The sequence below is a fragment of the Macaca mulatta genome, chromosome 12 (assembly GCF_049350105.2).
Source record: "Macaca mulatta isolate MMU2019108-1 chromosome 12, T2T-MMU8v2.0, whole genome shotgun sequence".
NCBI classification, from domain to species: Eukaryota; Metazoa; Chordata; class Mammalia; order Primates; family Cercopithecidae; genus Macaca; species Macaca mulatta.
In genome coordinates, this window is record NC_133417.1 from 9,535,122 (window position 1) to 9,551,460 (window position 16,339).

At 38.4% G+C, this 16,339-nt stretch overlaps 1 protein-coding gene across 3 annotated transcripts in view; it reads left to right on the forward strand.

Annotated features, from left to right (window-relative positions):
• The window catches only part of WDR33 (WD repeat domain 33), a 325,821-nt gene that overhangs the window by 286,356 nt on the left and 23,126 nt on the right, over positions 1 to 16,339 (forward strand). The gene's annotated exons all lie outside the window — the stretch shown is intronic.

The following is a 16,339-nucleotide window of genomic DNA, read 5'->3' on the forward strand; positions in this document are numbered from 1 at the left end:
TTTTATCATAGCAAATTTTTAGGTTTTTAATTTTTCAATTTGAGTAAATGGTTTTTATTTTTGAAGGCATTCTTTTAAGTCCACTCTTTTTTTTAATTTTCCCAGTTCAGTTGAAAATCTTCAAACATTTACTTAGGAGGTAAATCAAAATTATTGAGTCCGGAAAGGTATTTAATTACCATCATACTTGACTCATAGTTTGGGTTTGAAATCCTTTGCCCTCTGAATTTTTACGTCCTTAATTATCTTCCATCAGTTTTGCTGATAAGTCAAATATAATCCTGAGTCTCATTATTTTGTATATATCTTGATTTTCCTCTCTGAATGTTTTCTGAATGATCTCCTTTCTCTGAGGGTTTTTTGTTTTGTTTTGTTTTTTTTTTGTTTTTTTTTAACTGTGAGTATAGGTATAAATATTTTAAACTTCATCTTTCTTGGCATGCTGTCATCTGCAGTCTTATTTTTTTTTCCATTTAAAGGCTTTTTCTTTCTTTGATGATTGTTTCCATTGACTTTGCTTGTCTTACGGAATTCTTAGGAGATAACTGTTGGACTGTTTGGAGCTGTCTATCTAGTAGTATTTTTTCTTACTTGTTTTGTCTTCCTGCCCTTTCTCTAAGTATTGGGAGATTTCTGTTTGTCTCGCAGAATGCTAATTTAGTTTTCAGTCATGCCCAGTCTGGTTTTCAGCCCTTCTGGTGATTTTCTTTCTTTTCTTTCTTTTCTTTTTTTTTTGGGACAGGGTCTCCCTGTGTCTCCTAGGCTGGAGTGCAGTGATGCAATCATGGCTCACTGTAGCCATGACCTCCTGGACTGAAGCGATCCTCCCACCTCAGTTTCCTTAGTAGCTGGAACTACAGGCATGAGCCACCATGCATAGCTAATTTTATTTTTATTTAGTTTTAATTTTTTGTTGCCTAGGCTGTTCTCAAACTCCTGAGCTCAAGCAGTCCATCCACCTCGGCCTCCCAAAGTCCTGGGATTACAGGCTTGAGCCACTGTGCCCAGCCGAAATTTTTATTTTTATTTATTTACTTTTTGAGATGGAGTCTAGCTTTGTCGCCCAGGCTGGGGTGCAGTGGCGCGATCTCGGCTCACTGCAAGCTCCGCCTCCCGGGTTCACGCCATTCTCCTGCCTCAGCCTCCGGAGTAGCTGGGACTACAGGCGCCCGCCACCGCGCCTGGGGAATTTTTTGTATTTTCAGTCGAGACGGGGTTTCACCGTGTTAGCCAGATGGTCTCAATCTCCTGACCTTGTGATCCGCCCACCTCAGCCTCCCAAAGTGCTGGAATTACAGGCGTGAGTCACTGCGCCCGGCCTTATTTTTATTTTTTGAGACGGAGTTTTGCTCTTTTTGCCCAGGCTGGAGTGTGATGGCACGATATAGGCTCACTGCAACCTCTGCCTCCCGAGTTCATCCGGGGTTCAAGTGTTTCTCGTGCCTCAGCCTCTGGAGTAGCTGGGATTACAGACACTAACCACCACACCTGGCTAATTTTTTGTATTTTTAGTAGAGACAGTTTCATTATGTTGACCAGGCGGATCTCAAACTCCTGACTTCAGGTGATCCACCTGCCTCCGCCTCCCAAAGTGCTGGGATTACAGGTGTGAGCCACTGCGCCCAGCCCGAAAATTTTATTTTTATCAACTGCGTGTTTACTTTTCAAGAATTTCTAGTGGTTCTCTGATCTTTTCATTTTTCGAAGAGGCCTATTCTGTAATTGGTTTGTTTTTAAGGAATATACCCCTTAAAACCTTTAACATGATAATTGGGGTGTTTGTGTGGATGTCTGGTTTGATCTGTTGTTCCTGTTTATTTTCCCTAAAGTCGTGTAATCTGTATTTTTCCTCTTTCCTGGTACTTGCTTTTTCTCAAATGCCCAGTGACCCTTGGTTGTCCAGAGATTTGAATGGTGGTTTGTATTGGTTAGTATAAGTAGTTATCTTGCATTTTTTGCAGTTGGGTTCGCTTACCTACAGAGGTCCTCCTGGATGGAAGATCTCACTGTGGATTCGTGTTTCTGTGTGTGTGCTTGTACATGTGTACACACATGCATGTTTGTGTGTGTTTAATGAAGTGAGTGGAGAAGCACAGGCCACTGCCACGTGTTATCAAGTAAGTAGGTTGTGGGTTGTACTCTGAAGTGGAGTACAACCACTTGTGGAACTCCTAAGTGGAACTGCCGTCTTTCTCTCCTCCCTCCCTTCTCTTTTCTCTTTTTCTCCTCCTCTCCCGTTGTCTCTTTGCCCTCCACTTCTTTCCATTTTCAGGGTCGTCTATGGCATTTCCACAAACTTTGTGCCGCTTTACTTTTCAGCCTCAAATCCTGCTCTAGGGTTTCTTCCCAGAGTGAAATGTGCTTTGTGTAACAGATGTGCTTTGTGTAATTTGCTTTGTCTGTTCTACAGAAACAGGAAGTCAGGAGGTAAAACCTGGACAAGTCTCCCTATAATTGCCCTCATTACTTCATCACAGCCTTTGTCACTGAGCCTTTGCCACAACCTTTGTCACTGACAGCTACAGTCAAAATACTGTGTATTTTGGGCTTCATTTTTCTCTACTCTGGTTTATTCATAGATAGGGCCCATCTGTTTTTAGAGAATGGCCACGTTTTGGTTGAAGTTTTTTCAAAATTTCCTAAAATTTGTGGCCAACGTATGTCAGTCTTGGGAAGTAAGTTCATCCTCTGCAAACCTTTGAAAGTAATTTAGGAAGAGGCTTGCATATTTCATTTTACTTAGTATTAAATCAAGATTTTATTCCAAAGCATGATTCGCTTTTCACATTAGTGACCTTGAAATAATCTTCCTTCCCTCTCTCCTGATATTCTCCCAACTTCGATGATTTTTCCCTTTCTTAAGAAGTCTTTCATAGTTAAATTTTAATTGTATGCTTGAAGCTTAAGGTAATCCATGGCATTGGGGGATTTAGAGATGAGTAATCAATTAAAATAATTGAAAGATTGTGTTGAACCAGTTCTTTTCTTTTTTAGAGACAGGGTCTCTCTCACCCAGGCTGGAAGTGCGCTGGTTTGATCTCAGCTCACTGCAGCCTTGACCTCCCGGGCTCAAGCCCACCTAAGCCCTTGCCCATGTCCCCCTGGGCACCATGACACCCAGCTAATTTGCGTGTGTGTGTGTGTGTGTGTGTGTGTGCGCGCGCGCGCAGAGAAATACAAATCCCTCCCAAAGTGCTGGGATTATAGGTGTGTGCCAACGCTGCCGGCCCGACATTTTTCCTGTAGATTTTTTTCTCCTCCTAGAAATGAGTTAATGTTCTTTAACAGCAGAGAAAATGTAGAGGGAACCATCAGACAATCACACCACAAGTAAAAAGGAGAAGTGATTGGTATCATCTTCTCAGTGTTGGAGGTGGCATTGTAGTCTAGTGGAATCAATAGTTACATTAAAAGTATTACCTTTCTTAAGTACTCAGGACTTAAATGCTAAGTTTTTCTTAGTATCTGTCTTTCTTAAAAAAAACATAATCAACATAGTGAATGTAATGGTGGTCTCTCATTTTAGATTTTCTAGTTCTGAGAGGTAAATGGCATTACATCAAGTGTATTACTTGGGGTGAATGTTCATAATCAGAATTCAGTGTTATATTTTCTGGAGTCATTTGAAAACTGAAATTTAGCAGTCTTACAAAAGTTGCACTTTGGGGGCATGCTCTCACATCGAGCCATTTTCTGCTTTCCCATACTCTATTCATAGTAGTAACAGCTCTTGCTGGATAACTAAGTCTATATGGAAATAGTTGTCCCCATGGTGAACTTTTTCAGGGCAGAGATTGGATCACAATGAAAGTTTTTATTCATTGAGTGTTCAGAATATATGCTAGGCATGATGCTAAGTGCTTCATGTATTTAATTCCTGAAACAACCCAATAATTGGGTAATAATCTGCATTTTGTACATGTAAATATTAAGGCTTAGCAAGGGTTAAGTAGATTACATAAGGACATAACTAATAAGTGACATCTGAGGTTTAAACACATCCAGTTTATTGGAAATTCTTACTGTTAGTCATTATGTAGCATATGAGCACTGAACCTATTTTTCTTGATTCCAAATGTAACTGATTTGACACTGTACTTCTGCTTTTATTGGACAAAGCTACTTTCATCTCTTGGTTATTCTCTTCTTACGGGGTGCGGAGGGAAATTATAGTAGACTGTAAGTGGAAATGAAAATTTTCGTGATTTACTCTTGGTCCTGGCTCAGAGATGAAGGTGGAATAAACCATTAATCTATTTTCCTGAAGAGCTTATTTTTGGATTTTAAACAATGCGTGTATAGGTCTATTTTTTGATCTCTCATTTCCTCGTTCATTCAATAAAGAGCAAGAACATGGCAGATTTTAAACACCTTCACAAGGAGATACTTGTTTATAATATGTTAAGTTTAATTTGAACTGGTTTGGATTTTCCTAATAAGCATTCCTTGGTTTTCACATCTCTGGAATGGTAAGATAGTTTTTCTGAGGTCTGTGGGCAAAAATTTTTAAGGTTCTTGTGTGTCTTTTATTTCATGTTTACATTTATAACGGGACTGGTTGAATATTGAATGCTAGATTCAAAACTTTTCCCTCTATTTCAGCACTTTCAAGATTTTGTTCTATTCTCCTCCTCCTCTTCATTTTAATCAGGAAAATTATTTACAGAGTGACTGCTTGTGAGCAGGACTAACCCATAGGCAGTGTGCCCTGAGTAGCCCCACTGTCTTCTTGCAGCTAGTGTGTTGATGGGAAGTTGTATGGTATATTGGAGAATGTCCCTCAGTTGGCATTTATCTATTATTTTTCTCATAATTAGACCGGGAATTGTCGGTGTTTGAGAGGAAGATCACACAGGTAAAGTGCCAGTTTCATCATACCATCTCATGGGTGTATACTATCAATATGACTTGATGTTGACCTTGATCATCTGCTTGAGGTAGAGTTTGTCAAGTTTCTTCAACAACAGCTACTCTTCTTTCCTACTTTTCATACTGTACTCTTTGGAATGAAGTCATGAGATTACTATATAGCCCACACTTAAGGAGTGGAGTGTTACACCTCACCTCTCTTCAGGTGGACTAACTGTAGGTTATATGGATTTCCTACACAGGCATGGGAGACTTGACTCTTCTCTACTTATTTATTTATTCAGTTATTTGCTTATATCAGTATGGACTAAATGGATAGTTTATGGGAATATGTTTTTAATATGGTGGAAATTAATAATCAGCTCCCAGTTGAAGTTTTCTCAGGCTACATTTTTCTTTGAAACAGAAATGGAGATGTTTGTTAAGATCCAGTTGGAGCATGTGTTATCTCAAATTACTCATTAATAGAAAAAAATCTTAGTCATAGCTGGAAGTTATGCAATCTGCCAGGGCTCATGTGATAGATACCTGCCTCCACAGTGTTTAAGAGTTCATGTACTCTTCTTGTTTTGATAGACAGATGTTTTCATCACTGCCACTTTCTCCCAAGAGGTGAACAGCAGTCGGTGGACAAAGTTTAGGGAGCCACATTTAGCAACTTCTGTGAATATGCCCAAGAAGATTCTGGCAAAACACAGATTAAAAGTACAGTTGATGTTGTGGATGGCTATAGGTTAACTATTTTTCTACTTTGACATGGATTATTTGTTGCTTTTATGTTTCTAAACTCTCAATTAAAAAGAAGTGTATCCTTAATCTGGCCAACTGAAAATGAACTTGTTCACCTCTTTACCTTGCTTTCAAAAGGACTGCTTACCATGGAAGGGCTCCAGAAGAATCATTTAAAACATCTTTTGTTTTCCTTCTTGGTTCTGCATTTTCTTCCTTAGTAGGGACTTCAGTCATGGCTTCTCTTTATTCTTGACCTGGGTTGTCTGCTGGCACTAATACCTCTATTATTAATGTAGTGTAGTTACTGGCCTTTCTGGTAGTCTTGGTATTGCCAGACTCTCATCAATCTTTTGAATATCTTTTCTTTTTCTTTTTGCACTTCTCTGGTTTTTCAAGTGATGAGTATATGCTCCTTTTCTTGACTGTATATATTGTTACTGAGTTATGAATGTCTGCAGAAATGTTTACTAGAGACCCTGTGACTGTTGAATTACATGTGCCCGAACACACACACACACACATATGTACACACACACACCCCAGAGTACACTTTCTTACAGTGGACTTTGCTGCTGCTTTCTGCATGTGTGGGACACTGGTATCTCCCGTCTCAGACAAATGACTGATGTTCTCTATGATATTGGTGTTAACATCAAAGAATTGAACAAATACAACAGAAATGAGGTTGAAAAATATTCGGTTACTACATTCCTTTAAACATCTTTGATGAATACTCTGCAAAGTAGCCTTTAAAAAATGTAAATTTAAAAAAATGTCCACAAAGGAGAATTTGCTGGTTAGCACAAAACACACTGCAAAATTGCTGCTTTATGGTTATTATAACTGAAGAATATAGAAGATTGACACACATTTTATACACCCTCAGGCAGTGTTTTGGAAAAATATTGTACCTTTTCAAATTGTTATCAATTACCTGTTTTTCTCTATTTCATAATTCTCAGGATTTTTCTAAATACAGCCTTTAAACTTGACTCAAATGGAAATTGTGCGCTTTCCTGTTTATACCCTTCCCCACGTTATTGTAAAAGAGTTTAACAGCAGCCTGATATGTAAGTTTCAGCAAAACTTATACCTGTATAGGTTTTTATTTGACTCAAAAATTAGCTATTTTACCATATAGTCATAAGAATTTGTTCACTTTGATGCCAGAAGTACTGAAGAATTTAGTTACATGGCACTAATCTTGTGAGTTGTATGCCTAATTTCAATTTCTAACCTACTTGAGAGTTTCTTTTAGGTCAGCCTTTGTTGGTCTTCCGTGTAAATACAAGTTGGTACAAATCAATAGAAAGATTTTACCTGCATATGCAAAGTAAATGTGTGACTTTATATAGAGACTGCCAGATTTATGGTGCATCTATCTTTTTATCCATTTGAGCTTGCTGTTTTTTATGTTTGTGTATTGATTGCTCTTGACACTATACATTTCAAAACTTCTTATAACTTGAAAAACACTTCTGTGCTACCACTCAGTTCTGATCAAATCCTTACATTTTGCCACACTCGTTTCTGAATTTTCAATAAAGAAATACGCATTACAGATTAAAGGTTAAAGGCCCCTTTACATGCCCTTCCCCAGTCTCCTCTTCCTCCCACAGAGGTGTCCACTCTGCTGAATTTAGGTTCATCATTGCCAGACAAATGTAGTAGGCTAGTGTTTCACATTTCCAAAATCAGCCTTCTGGCGGACTTGGAAGTACTCTGAGAAAAGAAGACTCGTGACCAAATTCTCCCACAGATTTGTAATAATGTACATATTGAAAGGACTGAAGGCTCTCAGACTGGGAAAGGAACTTACCCATTTTAAAACTCAGCCCTGCTCAACTTCCTTGACTGCCGAACCCCTTCAGCCATGATTCTCTGCACTGTTGTTTCTTGGAACATACATTGTGAAAACACTGCCCTGCCTAGGCAGACCCCCCTTTGCAGAATTAACTTTCCATTTAATCCTGTAGTTTTTCACTGATGTAACTTTCTAGATTGGACAACAAAGATGGCTAATAGTAATCACTCCAAGTTGATGTTGACTGTTGGGTTGTGGTGAAATCATTTTGCATTAAAGGAAGGTAAAATGCTAATAAATTGCATATTCCTTGACCAGAGCACAGATTACTTATGCTTCCTAATTTTTTAAGAAATCCTCTGTCCAACTGGAGTGTCTGGCTGTGGACCATGGGTACTCATATACCCTTTTGTCTTAAACTGATGTTACATTTTATGTTCTTGTGGCTAGAAGTAGCCTGAGTTTGCTGTTAATGTTTAACACATTTTCTTGAGTAACAGTTCTGTTAATATTGTACAAGATGGTACTTGAATTCTTTGTTTGCCTTTTTTCTTCCTGTATTAGAAAACCTTGGTGCTTTGTAAGTTTTGTGTAAAAGAAATTTTCTTAAGATTTGTTCATAAAATGGCCTGATCCAGGAAAAATAAAATGGGAACATGGACACCATTTCTGACCTTCAAATAAAACTTATTATGTATTGATTTTCAGACTGTTCACCGAGCTTTGGGATCCTATGGACTGTCTCAAGACAGGGTTATTTAGCTGTTTGGGGTAACAGGTTCCTTAGGATCTGATGAGGTGGAGGAGGGGTGATCAGGTGGAGGAGGGGTGAGGGCCTGAGAAAAATGCACAGGGCACAAAGTTTACATCCAGTTTCACAGAAGCCAGGGAACCTCCTCCTTTAGGGGAATCGTCAAAAAGCAGACCTTCTGCCCTTACTGGTTCTAGCCTTCACTGCACTACACTTTACGGTTCTGGGATAGGGAATAATGAACAAGAAGGCTTCACCATCTACAAAGCAAGTCTAAATGTCTGTGCACCAAATATCTGATGTTCACCAGATAGCTAATGCCGAATCCATTTATCATGTTATTCTTAGAATTTTAAGGGTTATTAAAAGGAGTCTCTGCATTTTATTTCTGGAATCTCCTTTTTAACACATTAAGCATTTTTTCATTAGGAAAATTATCTTGTTTGCATTCTGCACCTTGCCATTTTGAACATGGTTACATAGCATATTTTAAACAGAGTTTTCTGTTTTTGTTTTGTGGAGAAAGGTCTTTAAAAGTGCACTCGTGTTTTTTAAGGTTCATTTCTATCTTGACCCAGAAGACTTTTATTCTAAGTATTAACTGTCTTAAAAAATTTTGTTCTAGCACTATGTAACCCTACAAATACTCCCCAATGTTCAGGCCTCATTTTGTTTGGTGACCACATATTTGAGAGGTTGAGCACCAATAGTAGGAACCCAATAAATGTTGGCATCATGCACATTTATTTTGAATTAATGAATGAGTGGAAGTGGAAGAGTACATAAATGATTATGTGAAAGAACGAGTAGAATAAGTGAAATCGTTTACTTCCTGTTTGCTGTACATTTTAATGCTATTGGTCGCTTTCTGCAAATAATTATTACAAAGTAGTAAGTCGAACATTTCTGGCATATTAGACACAGGTTAATCTACAAAGCAGCGTCACCTGTCTCCGGGAGATGCTAATTCTGTCCCTGGTCATTGAGCTGGGACCCTGAGGGAATGTTTAGCTGGATAGCTAACTAAGAAATGATGCAAACTCACTGTTCTCAATGCTTAATATCTAAAAATAACTCAGTATGATTAATTTGGAATAGCTTTTGGTGGAGTTAGGTTATGGTTGTCACCTTCATTCTGAACAAGACTCTGGTCTTCAGAATCAATGTGTTTACTTATTAGTCAAAAGAATTATGTATTTATCCCTAAATTGTTTTATTGTATAGTTCTGAGAGGTGGAAAGGAGTGCAGAAGTTGTCATATAAAAGCTCTTCAGTTACAGTTGAGAAAGTGAAAGTTGATTTGTAATTGGAACAAAAGGGACTATCCACTTCATCTGGATGTTATATTTAGTGAGGTGAAGACAGGATTGGATGAGGAGGAAGAAAGTCCGGGCCCCTCCCCACTGCCTTAACCCTTTCAGGCTTCCGAGTTCTCATCTGCGGAGTTAGAGGGCTGGATGGTTTTGCAGGTCTTCTCAAGCTCTGGTATCATTGAAAGATCATTTTTTGTTGTTGCTGTTCATTGTACAACTGAGATAAATAAAAATAAGATTGTGGAAATTTAAAGGGATACTTTCTGTAAGGCCAGTTATTGTCCAGTAGGTTTTTGTGTGTGTGTGTGTGTGCGATGATGGAAATATTCTATGTCTCTCCTTTCTAATATTCTAGCCACCAGTCACACGTGACTATTGGGCACTTGAAATGTCACTAGTATGACTGAGAAACTAAAATTGTAACTCAAACAAATTTAAACAGCCACATGTGGCTAATAGGTGCCATATGGGACAGTGCAGTTTAAATTCTTCAGTATTTGTGTTCAGAGGGAATTCCACACAGATTTATAACAGTCTTTTTCTTCACATAGCGCTCTACAACTGGAATGTCTTAATTTTAGAATGTTGCAATTGTACCTCCAAGTCTTACTGCTGAATCTTTCATGTACCCTTTATCACTGGCTTCTTTAAGCTCTGCCATCCTACTGAGGATTCGGCATGTCCACCACAGTCTACCTATAGACTCCTGTCAGTCCCCTGCAGGGCCACACTTTGTGTCTGTAGTGGACTTTGTAGTGTCTGGAGCAGATTTGGTGCTGTTCAGAATTTTGTCTTCCTTTTTTTGTTGTTGTTAGGGACTTGATTCTGAGAAGTTTAATTACTTGAAAAAATGCTTGGTCTTTCATCAGCAAGAAATTTTCAGTACTAAAATCTTTAGCTTTTAGGGAGATGTTTTTAGTACTATAACGTCTAGTCACTAGGCTACAAAAACTCTTGTTACCTGGGTGAATTTTCCATTAAGTCTGTATTAATTCTTTCAGTATTACAAACACTACATTCTTGGAATTTTCACATTTGGGGAATCACAAAGAGCCTAGAATAATGGTATCCTGAAATTCTGTACCTCAGAAATGAAATGATCCAATTTAGTGTAGAGGCATTCTTTAGGCTTAATGTTTGAAATGAATAAACCATGTGTTTGGTATTTAATCATTTTTCTATGAAATAATGATTTAGATAAGATTAAGTTTTTATGTGCGCTTTGCCTCTTCACAAAACCCACAATATCCTGAAACTTAATGCATGCATACCATGTCTGAGAGCTATCAGTGAAAAGCTGCATCCCTTCTGAGTGTCTGAGCCTCATCTTCCTGGGACCACAGGCACTGGTTTGTTCTATTGGCAAATGAAAACACTAATTGGTATCAGTCATTCACTTGAGTTTTGAATAGAGGGACACCAAAAGTAGTTGCCATTAAATAAAGTAATAAAAGCACATGTTAAGAAGTGTTTGACCAGCCTGTGCAACACAGGGAGACTCCATCTCTACAAAAAATAAAAAAATTAACTGGACGTGATAGTGCATGCCTGTAGTCCCAACTACTGGGGAGGCTGAGGTAAGAGGATCGTTTGAGCCCAGGAGATGAAGGCTGCAATCAGCTCACTGCAGCCTCCGCCTCCTGTGCTCAACTTCCCATTCCACTCTAGCCCCAGCCATAGAGTGTGACCCTGTCTCAAAAAAAAAAGTTAAAGAGTATAGAAGAGTAAATGCCACTCTTGTTCCCATACCATTTCTTCTCCCTAAAAAACTGTTACTAGCTTAAGTATTATTTTATACAAATAGAACCATATTAAACCTTGCTTTTCCACTTACATTTTTTAAAAGGCTTATTGGGTGTGTGTGTGTGTGTGTGTGTGCGTGTGTGTGTGTGTGGTATCTTGTTTATATGTATTTTGTTTTATTTTTGAGACAAGATCTCCATCACCCAGGCTGGAATGTGATGGCAAAATCACAACTCACTGCAGCCTTGACCTCCCAGGCTCAAGCAGTCCTCCCACATCAGCCTCCTGAGAAGCTGGGAGCATGGGTATGCACCACCATATTTGGCTAATTTTTAAGTTTTTCTTGCAGAGACAGGGTCTCACTATGTTGCCCAGGCTGGTCTCTACCTCCTGGGCTCAAAGAATTCTCCAGCCTCAGCCTCCCAAAGTACTGGGATTGTAGGTGTGAGCCACCATGCCTGGCCCTGAGGTATAATATAAATAAGGTAACATTTACCCTTTCTGGGTCTACAATCCTATAAAATTTGACAAATAAATACATTATAATGTACATATAGAACATTTCCAAAACCCCCAAAAAGGTCCTTATTTCTGCCTCAGTTTTATGAGCTGGATTGTATTCAATTATATATCTTTACCTTAATTTTCTTAAATAACTTCTCATTGATTCATGTTTAGGTTATTTCCAGTTTTGTCAATTCAAACAAGGTGCAGTAAATATCTTTGTACATAAATCTTGATGTGCTTTTGCAGTGACAGGGTAAATTCCTAGTAGTGGATTGATAGAATCAATGGTTATATGCCTTTAAGATTGTGATAGATATGGCCATATGGCCTCACCCAAAAGTTGTCCTAATTTACTTCCCAACCAATTACAGATGAGAGTGCCTATTCCTGTCTCTCTTGTTAACATTGAGTGCCACCAACTTTAATTTTTGCTTTTCATTATTTTTTTGTTTTTGAGGCAGGGTCTTGCTCTGTTGCCCAGGCTGGAGTGCAGTGGCGTGATCTTGGCTCACTGCAACCTCTGCCTCCCTGGGCTCAGGTGACCCTCCACCTTTGTCTTCTGAGCAACTGGGACTACAGGCATGCACCACCATGCTCAGCTAATTTTTGTATTTTTTGTAAAAATGGGGTTTCATTATGTTTCCCAGGCTGGTCTCAAACTCCTGGACTCAAGCAATCCACCCGCCTCGGCCTCCCAAAGTGCTGGGATTACAGGCATGCGCCACTGTGCCTGATCAATTTTTGTTAATTTGATGGGAAAATATTACCTAGCAAAGTAACTTGCATTCAGTGGTGTTTTTTTTTTCTTCATATTAAAAACATATCTAAACAAACAACAAAAAATCAGAGTTCACACATGAAATATAATCCATGTTGTTTATTCTTAAAACTACAATATTATACTAGAGGAAATGTGGATAGAAGTTCATCTTTGTTTCCATTATTCTCAATGTGATTTTCATATTCTACCTATCCGTATCTGCATTTTGGTAACCATACCAAAATGTACAAGTATACATATGTTAGGATGATTATAAAAATGTGTATTTATATGTATAGTTTGTATGTGTGTTGTTTTGCTTGCTTTTTAGTTCACATTATTTCATGAACTTTTTTGTTTCAAAAATCCTCATTTTAATAGTTTTTGGCTGTGGCAAAGTTTGTTTAATAATTCCACTTCTAAACTTTGTTTCCATTTTTTTGCTATTATTAATAAGACTTCAAGTGCCACCTTTTACATATCAAAGGTTTTTTAAAATCCAGTTAAATTATTAGGATGAATTTCTACTGGTCTTATTCCTCTGGATCTAAATATATCAACATTGACGTGAGGGTAAAATTTTTTTTTTTTTTTGAGACGGAGTCTCGCTCTGTCACCCAGGCTGGAGTGCAGTGGCCGGATCTCAGCTCACTGCAAGCTCTGCCTCCCGGGTTCACGCCATTCTCCTGCCTCAGCCTCCCGAGTAGCTGGGACTACAGGCGCCTGCCACCTCGCCCGGCTAAGTTTTTGTATTTTTAGTAGAGACGGGGTTTCACTGTGTTACCCAGGATGGTCTCGATCTCCTGACCTCGTGATCCGCCCGTCTCGGCCTCCCAAAGTGCTGGGATTACAGGCTTGAGCCACCGCGCCCGGCCAAGGGTAAAATTTTATCATTTGAAATTTTTTTTCATTTCACTAAAAATTCAGTCACTTCTTCCTGAAGAATGTTTTAATGTAAAAGAGAAAAATAAATAGATTAAGCTGGAATAGAAGAAAATTGATACTCAATCTATTTATTTTTCTCTTTTACATTAAAACATTCTTTTAATGATATATGCTGCTTATAAAGATTTCCCACCCACTTTCCAGAGGTAATCCACTGTTATGTAGTTCAGTAAATTTTTTTCAGTTGAATTTTCTCAATAGGTCATTAATGTGTTTCAGAGTTGAAAAATTACAAAACAGTGTGTAGTGAAAAATCTCCTTTCCCTTGTGTCCCAGTCTACCTGGTTCTTGGAGCCAGTTGATGTTATCAGATTCTTTTGTATTTTCAGACACACATGGTATGCATTTTTGAGCAAAGGGGTGTGGGTGTGTATCCCTCTGTTTTTAAGTTATAAATGTTAGCATGCTACACATACTTTTTTCATATATTTTCTTAAGTAACTTTATTTCATTTATTTGTATTTAATTTTGAAAAATTAGATACTACATGAACGTGGTTCAAAAGTAAAATGATTTAAAGGCTGAAAAATGAATAGTCGGCTGGGCGCGGTGGCTCACGTCTGTAATCCCAACACTTTGGGAGGCCTAGGTGGGCCGATCACGAAGCCAGGAGATGGAGACCGTCTGGCTAACACGGTGAAACCCCGTCTCTACTAAAAATACAAAAAATTAGCCGAGTGAGGTGGCGGGCGCCTGTAGTCCCAGCTACTCGGGAGGCTGAGGCAGGAGAATGGCGTGAACCCGGGAGGCGGGGCTTGCAGTGAGCCGAGATCAGGCCACTGCACTCCAGCCTGGGCAACAGAGCGAGACTCCGTCTCAAAAAAAGAGAATAGTCTCTCCCTGTTCCAATTCACTGTCTGCTAGGTACCATTCTGCACTGAGTATGTATAGAGAAGCAAATAGGAAGTGACACAGTTTTGTTTTTTCTGCTCTTGTAATTCTTACATTAACCTTTTCGTATCTAAGAAAGCAGTATCACATAGTCCTTAAGAGCAGAGGCTCTGGGGCCTCCCTGCATCCAGATCTCTGCACTGCCCCATATCATCAGTGTGGTCCCAAGCAAGTTCTTTAATCTGTCTGCGCTTTACAGTCTTCAGATGTAAAATGAGTCACTACACAGACTTCGCTTAGAATAACACTACACTTAAGTATATGGGCTTGCTAGTATTGTTTGTTTTATTAAGAAGAGCAATGAATAAAATTATATCCAAGAATCAGGACCAGTTTGATTTATATTTGTGATGTGTATGAACATGGGTAAATTCATGAGATTCCTCACTTGCTTAAATTTTAATAAATTTTAGAGAACATTAGAAAACAAAATTAAAGCAGCTGAAATTTATTTTGTGGTTCCTTTTTGGGTTCATAGTTTTTTGTTTTTACGTATGCTTCTTTAAACATATCTTAAAACTAAACAGACATACGTTCTTTATGTAATAAACGTGTCCCAGAGAAGATGAGGGTAGAGATGGCTCTTAAGAATATGAACTTTTCGTATAGTGCGTTGTAATTTGAAACTGCTTTCCCAGGCATTTCCTATAATCCCAAATTTGATTGATTAATGCGTACATAGCTATACATAATACTTATTTTTGAGTGACAATAGCCCATAGAGTTTTAAAATTCCCTGGCCATACCTTTTCAGGGGCAAATCATTAATTAACATTTCTTAAGGCAAACAAGGGACAAGGGAGACTGAAGTGTATTTATATTTCAATTATTCCATCTTCAGTTATTTTTCTTTTTAAAAGACAAAGCAACAGCAAAACCCCTCTTCCCCTTTCCCATCCTCAGATCCCAGTTACAAAATATGTTCATTGTAGAAAATATAAAAATATAGAATAAACATGGGGAGAGAGAGTCAATACCACCTTCCAGCTTAATATTATTTCTGTTAACAATTTGGTGTCTAGACTCCTGGCTTTTTTCTTTTATTTAGATAAGCTCACACAGTCACTCATGTTATTGACTGTTGGCCTTTTACAGTGATGGTATACACTGGTGTATTTTTTTTATTAATAAATTTCAAACATTTTAATCATGCCATTAAATCATCTATAGGGTTGTTTATAATAGGTGCATCACATTCCTTTAAGTACATATGCCACACTGCAATTTATTTTGTAATATATTTGTGTTCTATTAAAAATAAATTGAATCAGTAAATGTCCTTGCAGACAAATCCTTTTGCACATCCATTATTTCCTCATGATAAAAATCTAAGACATGAGATTATTGGGTTGTAGGAGATGCACTTTCTCATACTTTTGATACACACGGCCAAACTGTTCTCCAGATTGTTTGTTACCTCCCCACATGCTTGCCAGTATGGGGTATTGTGTTGGGAGAAACCTATGTCCATTTGAGACCCAAATGTCTCCCCTTATGAACGGGTACCAATCACTTTCGGTGCCTCTAACCCATTTCTTCTTTCCCACTTCACTTCCCTTTGTCTCTATTCTTCCGTATCCTTCCTTGTTTCCACCTCAGAACTTCACAGAAGCTGGATTTGATCCAGGGCAGAGAAGGAAGCTCTGAATGTTCTTCCTCACTCCTCACCTGCTTGTTAGTTCATTCGTTATGTAAAATATTCTTGGGGCTTTGTACAGCATCCAGTTCGTCAAAAATCATACCCATCTTTTTCAAATTTGCAAACTGACTTTCACGTTTGTGACTTTTAGTAAGTTAATCTATTACACTTGTGAAGTGACCTTATGCTCTAGCACGGTGGTTACTGAAGTAACCATCCCTGAAATCCCACGGACCAGGCTCAGAGACTCGCTCCTGTTCTTGCTGACTGACTTTGGGATCTAGGATGTGTTATTTAACCCCTCCAGCCCTTCTATTTCTTCACTTGTAAAATGGAGATAATGCTAATACTTTCCTCAGGATTTTGTGAAGATTTAAAAAGGTAA